Here is an 8,757-nt window from a genome sequence, read left to right as displayed (position 1 = left end):
AAAAAAAAAAAAAGATGGCCCAAAGACACCTTAGCAAAGAATATATACAGATGGCAAGTAAGCATATAAAAAATGCTCTACATCATCTGTCACTAGGGAAATGCAAATTAAAATAATAAAGAGATACTATTACATACCTATTAGAATGGCTAAAATCCAGAACACAGACAACACACATATTAGTAGAGCAATAGGAATGTTCATTGATTGCTGCTGAGAATACAAACAGCCCAGCCACATTGGGAGCCAGCTTACAGGTTTCTTATCAAACTAAATACATCTTAAGAGTTAGCAATGACACTCCTTTGGTATTTTCCTAAAGGACTTGAAAACTTACGTCTACACAAAAACCTGCACATAGCTGTTTATAATAATATTGTTCATAAACATTAAACTTGGAAACAACCAATATTTTCTTCATTAGGTGAAAAATAAGACTGGGGGTATGCATAGGCAATAGAGTATTATTTAGCACTAAAGAGAAATGAAATATCAGGCCATGAAAAGAAGACATGGAGGTCACTTAAGGGCATATTATTAAGTGAAAAATGCCATTCATGCATATTATGTGACTCCAACTTTGATATTCTGGAATAGGCAAAACTTTAGACAAAGTAAAAGGATCACTGGTTGCCAGGGTTTGGTGTGTGTGGAGCACAGAATATTTTTAGGGTAGTGAAAATAATCTTTATAATATAATGATGGACATATGTAATATCCAGATTCGTGGAAATGTTCAACATTGAATCAACTGTAATTTTGATTATGGACTTAGGGTGATTGTGATGTGTCAGTGTAGACTTATCAATTGAAACAAGTGTTCCACAGTAGTGGGGGATCCTGATATGGAGAACAGCAAGGGGGGGGGTCGGGGATAGATGGGAAATATCTGTAATTTCCTCTCAATTTTGCTGTGAACCTTAGACTACACAAATGTAATCCTCAATTTAAAATAGCTGATTTAAAGATACATGTGTTCTTTCTGATTTTATCACACTATAGAATATGAGATAAGTATATGGAATACTTGATTTTACTTCCAGTGTAATTGGCACCACTTTTTTTTTATACTTTTTGGTTGAATAAGTCATCACTACTGATACCAAAATATTAGGAATATGTAAACCTAAACATGGAGGCACCACTAAATTGAACTTAATGAGTAGTTTTTTTTTTTTTAAAAAACTCTTGTTACCTCTATGTTTCATACATAAATCCCAGTCTTAGTCCCCGTGGCATTGTCTGCATCATAATTCATTGTGTTTATTAGTTTCTGGGAAGATAATGTTTTAATTAATAACAGTGACTTCATTGTTAATTAATTTAAAATTAACGTTTTCTTAGCATAATTTAAAGCCTATATAAATAGTAAATTGCTGTTATTAATGAATAATAGTGGTTATATGGAAATATATTTTTTAAGATTTATTTATTTATTCGTACAGAACTGGAGTACAGGCCAGAGATGTAGAGGGTGAGAGGATTCACCAGAGACAGAGTGGGGTACAGAGCGGGCAGATCGAGGAAGTACACTGCTGAGGGGAGCAGCAGACGGGTCAGGAGAGGTCTGCCACGCCATGTGGATCTCCTCGGGGCAGATGGGAATCGAACTCATGCGGAAGTGGTTTAAGCTTCTTTGTGCAGTGCTTTAACCCGCTGCGCCACCAGGGAGGGCCCTAAATGGAAATATTTTAAGGAAATCAACTGAATGCCAATGAAAAGGGCTACAGTAGTCACCTAATAAAAGTTTTCATTCATATATTCTCAACTATATGTAAATATACTTGTCAATGTAGAAAAATTACTTATGTTTACAAAAGTTGAAAGCTAAAGTTAAAATTTACTCACTAGTGTATTTTATTTATTAAGAAATTGTATGTGTAAGTAAAAGGAAATACCAGTATTCAGAGAACAAAATGACTTTGGAGTGCTGTCTGTTTTGAATGTGAGGCAATAAAAAGTTATTATTTGCTTTCAGCATATTCTACCCAGATGGCAGATGATATTTGGCTCATCCAACCTGAATGTGCATTCTCAAAAGAGTCTGTTAATTTTTATGCCACTTTTACCTTCTTTTGGGAATTCCACAACAGTAGCCCACTGTAAACAAACTGACACAAAGAACTAAATTCCTAATATTTATTATGAAACCACATAGGAAACAGTAATATTGCTACTATATGGACCTTTCTTGTCCTAACAATTGTACTCTCATCTGAGAGCTATTAAGATGTTGCTTTCCTCTGAGCTTAGACTTCAATTTCAGAATAACACAACTGAAAAGGTGTTTTTTTTGGTTTTGTTTTGTTTTTTTACATCTTAGCCATCTTCATTGTTCCTGAGACAGCTGCTAGGTAGCACCAAATGATTTCCCCTTCTCTTATAACCAAGCGAGTGGCACTCATGAGTAAGAAGGGGTGTTTGAAATAATTAGGTTTACTTGGTGTGCTAATTATCTTTTTAATTGGTTCAACAGAATGGTAAGAGTTGCCCTTTACTGAGTGCAAACTTTGAAGTATAATGTCAAATCAAAGCAGCTCAACCTACTCTAGGTTTAATTTTGTGTAAGACAGGTGCTACAATATAAGGATGTTTTAATTGTGGTTAATCCTTTTAGTATGTGAAAATTCCCATTTTTATTCCTATATAGGGGATGGCTATTGTCAAGTGACTTCAGAAAACATTGTATTTCCAGTTTTAAAATTTCTTATATTAATGATCATGACATTCATTTTACAGACGAAATACTAATGTGCTATAGATTCAGCAATTCCTTTGCTGACCATAACATTTTTACCTTAATGATAATCAACTATGTCAGCATGAAATGTTATAGGGTGGTTCAGTGAAAAAGAAAGCTAGCAGAGCTTTATTAACATCAGGTAAAGTAAATTTCAGAGCAAATAATATTAATAGTGCTGAGAAATAGGATTATATAATGATAAAGTAGTCAGCTCTTAATGAATATATAACTATGTTCAATATTTAGGACCCAAATAAAATAAACTGACCCCAAAGGCTACATGTTGTATGATTCTATTTATGAGACTCTGGAAAAAAGCAAAAATGTAAAAAAACCAAAACAGATATGTAGTTGCTGGGTTTGGGGCTTGTGGGAAAGAGTTCACCATAAAGCTGCTGATTAATCATTAACAAAGGATGCAGGTTGAGAAAGGGGTTTACTATCAAGGAACAGCTAGAGAGAAATTTGGGGGCAAAGACAATTTGCTGTATGATACCATGCTGGCAAATAGCTCCCTGTACACTTGTCAAGATACGTAGGAGTTGTTTGACACAAAGTATCTTATACAATTCATGTGCATATATGCTAATCAGAAATCCCTAGATGTTGGGAAATTCCAGGTTGAAATGCAGACGGTGACTAATGATGATAATTGCATTTTAATGAATGACATCACACTGTTCTGAGTGGAGAAGAAAGGAGCTTCTGTAAAAGCTTTAGAAATAGTGTTTCAACTGTAAAGGAAAAGACTAAAAGAACTGTACATAAACTGTATCATAATCTTGATAAATTCGTTTGTCTCAGAAATATAGGTGAGCGATTGTGAAACTACTTTACACGAACATGTGTTTAAACAATGAGAACTTATTGCAGAATAGAATCATCATATTAGTGCCCATCAGTTAAGTCTTGCTCATTTTCTATAGTCCACAAGGAAAGAACATTTTTTCACATCTAAGTGACTGAAAAAAATCAGAGAAAAAAAATAATATTTCATGAAACATGAACATTTTTATGAGATTCAAAGCTGAGGAGCTGTGGCTGGGAGCATATGGTCCATAAAACCTACTATCTGTACCTTTCCAGAAAAAAATTTGTTGACTGATTTAGTGGATAAGGAAAGCCAGGTTTCTCGCTGCTGGAGAAAAGAAAGTTATAAATCAGCAAAGGTGAATGTCTAGAATAAAACCTGTGCTGCTGGGTTAGTTAGGGACATCAGTATGAATGCATGTTTAATATACATATAAATACATACAGAAAGCTAAATATGTACATTACATGGGATAGTATATCTATATATATTTTCTAGTTCTTTTCATGGAAAGGACTGCATTGTATTAAGTGAGTCTGTCTTCTATCCCTACTGATTGTATTAAATATAAAGTATATTTGACTAAAAGCTCAGTTAATGAACCGCACAAAAATATGATTAGATAAACCTTTCTCTAACAAAACCAGATCCTTAAAGATTGTTTGGTTCAAAAGCAGGATCTGGAAAAGAAATAGTAAACCAAAAAAAAAAAACAAAAAGTAAACCAAACCCCATAGAAGAAAGAGTATTTTTATGTAATTAATACACTTTAAAACTCTGTAAAATAATGAGTATCTCCCAAACCCCATAGAAGAAAGAGTATTTTTATGTAATTAATACACTTTAAAACTCTGTAAAATAATGAGTATCTCTAATAAAATGCTTGAACCATTTTCTGATAGCCCTAAACAAATTCATAATTTCTGAGAAGTTCTTTAATTTTCTGCATCTGTCCATCAGATAGGCGTGGAAATATATTGAGCAGAGGTTATCTTGTTAGACATTTAGGGCAGGGAGGGCAACACCTACAGAAAATTAAATGGGTACCCAGGAACCCAAGAAACCCTGGGAAAGCCCAGGGAGGGTCAAAGAACACCCAGAGCAGAGAAAGGCAACCCCCATCTCAACCCACAGACAGGCCCATACAGCCCGGGAGAGCAATGCGCACTCAGAGGGGAGAGAATCTTCAAAATGTTCAGGTCTTTGGGAGATAAAGCAAATAGCCAAGTGCTCTCAAAGGAAGGGCAGAGCTGGCTGACACCATGGCATTTCAGGCCTGTGCTCTCCCTTGTCCCCACCTACTGCCAGGACCGATAAAATTATACCTGGGAGCACAGTAGAAGAGCGGATGGCTTAGAAACTGCTGCTGTCTGGACCTATAAATCCACGTCCGGGAATGCCTGTAGAGTGAACCCCAGGAGCCGTCAGAGTGAGCTACTTCTGCATCCCATTTAAGACAAGAACACCGCCCCCCCCCATTACCTGGCAATTGTTCTTCCAAAGCACTCTGCGCACGTAGGGGCCCTCCCTGGGTATCCTTTTATCCTGTCTCTCAATACACATTGCCTTTGCTTCTGCTAAAGAAGTGGCGATGAATCCTCCTCACACCATAGTCAAGGATCAAGGAAACTCAAAATTCAGGAACCCCAAACCTGGCAACACTATTATTTGTTTGCTTATTTTGTTGTATTCTACTGAACAGAGATCACCTAGCCCCTATTCGTTATTCTATAAATGACTCTAAGAGGATACAATTCTTTTAATTGGCTTACTTAGAATTTTGCAGGAAATATGATAGGGAGTTTTTATACTAACTTCGGAACTAAATGCTTTTTCAAACAATGGGGATGTGTGAATGGGATAGTCAAAGAAGAGAATATATGTACAAAAGAATACGAAACCTAGTGTAGCAATATGTTCATGTACCTATGCTCTCTCCCTCACCTGACCCCACGCACCCTAAACATAAAACCTTACCCTTCTCTAAATGTCTTTAATTTGATTTTTCTGTGTACAGAGATTATCCCCCCATGAGTATATGGTCCCCCAAAAGGTAAAATTAATTCTTGTACATAACCTGCAAAGATGCAAAATGATGTTCATTTGCTGAATGAATGCATTTTGCACAAATAGTAAAGATATATGTCTATATGCCTCATCACAGAAGGAACATTGAAATATCACATTTCCTAAAATTATGCTTCCCCTCCTTAATATAAGCTTTTCATGTATATTTTTCTATTCATTGGGAGGTGGTTTCTGGGAACTCTGCTTTCAGCTGCCAAAACTCCTTTCAGGAATTCTGTAGCTAATCAGAATTTCAAAGAACACCTACAGTGTCTGTACTCTTTATTCTGTCTTCTTCAGTTGAACTGCTTATGATCATTTTCTAACTCTACCCTCCTTCCCTGAAATAACTCTTCCATTAAATCAGAAGATAGAAAATTTTAGGCAGATTTTTCTCTTTAGTTTTCTGTCCATAGAATATGGAGAAAAAAGTAAAACCTTAATGATAGCCAATAGAGGTAGCCGAAAATGCATAATAGAATTCTTTGGCATCATTTATTATTTGATAAATATCTGTTTGACTACTACTCTTGTGGTAGGTGTTGTAGGGAATTGAGTAACAAAACAGACTTAGTCTCTACCCTGAAAATACTTAGGACATGTAGAGAATGAAAAAATCTTTAGTATTAGCCGGGTCTGAAAATTAAGCTGACAGAATGAAAGAAGAAAAGCAAGCAAGTTTCATTTAATGTAACTTATGCATGACAGGAGCCTTCATAAGGTAAGAGAACTCAAGCAAACAGTCAGCCCTGTATATTTTTATGCCATATTTGATGAAGAGTGCAAAGCTGGGGAGGAATATGACAAGTTAAGCAGTTGAGGATATTTGCAGTAAGATAGAAGAAACCTCGTGATGGAAGTTTAGAGTAGAGGATTTAGGATGGAAGCTTCACAAGGCCAGAAGCTAGAGGTAAAGGTAAAAATCATTATCAACTTCTTAAACTGGTTATGGAAAAGCTGTAGGCAAAGACAAAAGCTGAAGGTGGGGAATTGTCAAGAACCACCAGTTCCTACACATTAACCTAACCAGACCTTAGCAGCGGTAGATTCCACAATAGATAAAGTTCCCCAAAGAAATGAATCCCCGCAAAGAACACGTTATAAGGTTCCTGTTGTCCTGGCAAAATGCAGCTCTTGCCACAGCACTGTCCACCTCATTCATCACTATGCAGCTGTCTCTTTTTCTTAATAATCCTGTCTCTTTCCAAAGGCAGCTTTTTGTACTTTAAGAAATACCCTCATTTCCTGTTCTTGTAATTAACCCACCCTTTAAAAAAGCATCTTTGGCCTGCTTCTGTCTAAACAAATCTTTTTCTTTAATAACCTTGCCCTGCCTGAAATGTCCCTGTGCTGCTAGTGGAAAAGCTCTGCCCAAAGATTTCCCAGGAGAAGCTCAGTATCAATAATCCCACTTACTGAACTTTGTCTTTTGTGAAAAAGATGTTCCTCTCCTTTGCATATGTGGAAGACATATTGCATATGAAGATGTTATGACCTGTTTTGTGAGAGAACGGTGAGGGAGGAAGGAGGTCAGGGCTACCTTCTTGTTTCTTCAGCTTCGAATATTCAATAGGCCATGGTGCCCATATGTTGGCATAGCATGTCCCGAACACCATCAAATGCTGTTTCACAATCTTAAATTAAAATGTCCATATAATACTGATGAGAATTGTTTCATTTAATAAGTTTTGTTCAGCATGAAAATAATCAACAGAACTGTGTTTGTCTCAGTGAAATGTTACGCAAATACATCACCCTCTTTAACATGCATGTCATTAACCAAATATGTAACCATTATCCCATTTCCCAAATAAAAGAGGAAAAAAGTTTACAAATTGTACTTCAGTTAGAATTATCATTAGAAGTAATCAGCATAACAAAACTCAGAATTCCTAGGCCAAACCATATAAAATATAAACAGAATCAAGGCACTGTAGAAGGTCAGGAATTCAGATTCATTCTCCCACTAAGAACAATTTAAAAACCTAAAGTTTGAAATCCTTAATAGAACCGGAAAGTAGGAAATGCATATATATACACATTCTATATCATTGTTCATTTTGTACAGTGTATGCTTGTATGCTTTTCTCCTTTCAGGTGTATTCCCTATGAAATTCCCACCACCAATTTGCCCGTTCACCATCACCATAATTCCTTGTGATCGTCTATTTTCTGTTTTGATTCCCCTGCCTCCCTCTCTCTTGCAGAATGTCTCTGATTTATAGGTGCCTACTAAATTTTGTTAAAAGCTTTATTCATTTATGCATATAGAACTGGGGTACAGGCCAGAGGTGTGGGGGCAGTGAGAGGCTCCACCAGAGATAAAGTGGGGAGCAGAACAGGCAGATGGATGAAGTACACTGCTCAGGGGAGCAGCGGACAGGTCAGGAGAGGTCTGCCACGCCAAGTTGGTCACCTCCAGGGCTGGGGATCGAACTCATGCTGAAGTGGCTTTAGCTTCTCAGTGCTGCACTTTACCCTGCTGCACCACCAGGGAGGCCCTAATTTTGTTTTTTTATTCATCATTATTGCTGTTTTTCCTGTTCCCTTATTTGCTTCACCTGTATTCTGCCTATTAGTGAAACCATCTGATATTTTTTTTCCTTCTGACTTATTTCACTGAGCATGAAGCATCATGAGTTTATCATTTTTGATTGCTGAATAGTATTCCATTGTGTATATATACACCACATCTTCTATACCCAGTCATCTATTTTTGGCCATTTGGGTTGTTTCCAGGTCTTACCTACTAGATAGTGCTACAATAAACATAGGAGTGCTAAAGAATTAATGTTTTTGTGTTGTTTGGATAGATTCCTAGAGGTGGAATCACTGGGTCATATTAGTAGTCTGAGGAACTTCCATACAATTTTCCATAGTGATTGGACTAGTTTGTATTCCTACCAGCAGTGTAGGAGAGTTGTTTTTTCTCCACATCCTTGCCAACATTTGTTGTTGCCTAGTTTTTTAATATGTGCCATTTTTCCTGGTGTAAGATAGTATTTCATTGTGGCTTTGATTTGCACTTCCCTGTTTATAGTGATGTTGAACATTTTTTTTTTATTTGCCTGTTGGCCATTTGCATTTCCTTTGTAGAAGTATCTTTATAGCTCTTCTGCCCATTTTAACGAATTAC

This window comes from Condylura cristata, unplaced genomic scaffold (assembly GCF_000260355.1).
Source record: "Condylura cristata isolate star-nosed mole 26May11 unplaced genomic scaffold, ConCri1.0 scaffold00027, whole genome shotgun sequence".
Taxonomy (NCBI): Eukaryota; Metazoa; Chordata; class Mammalia; order Eulipotyphla; family Talpidae; genus Condylura; species Condylura cristata.
Note: the sequence above shows the minus strand (reverse complement) of the source record.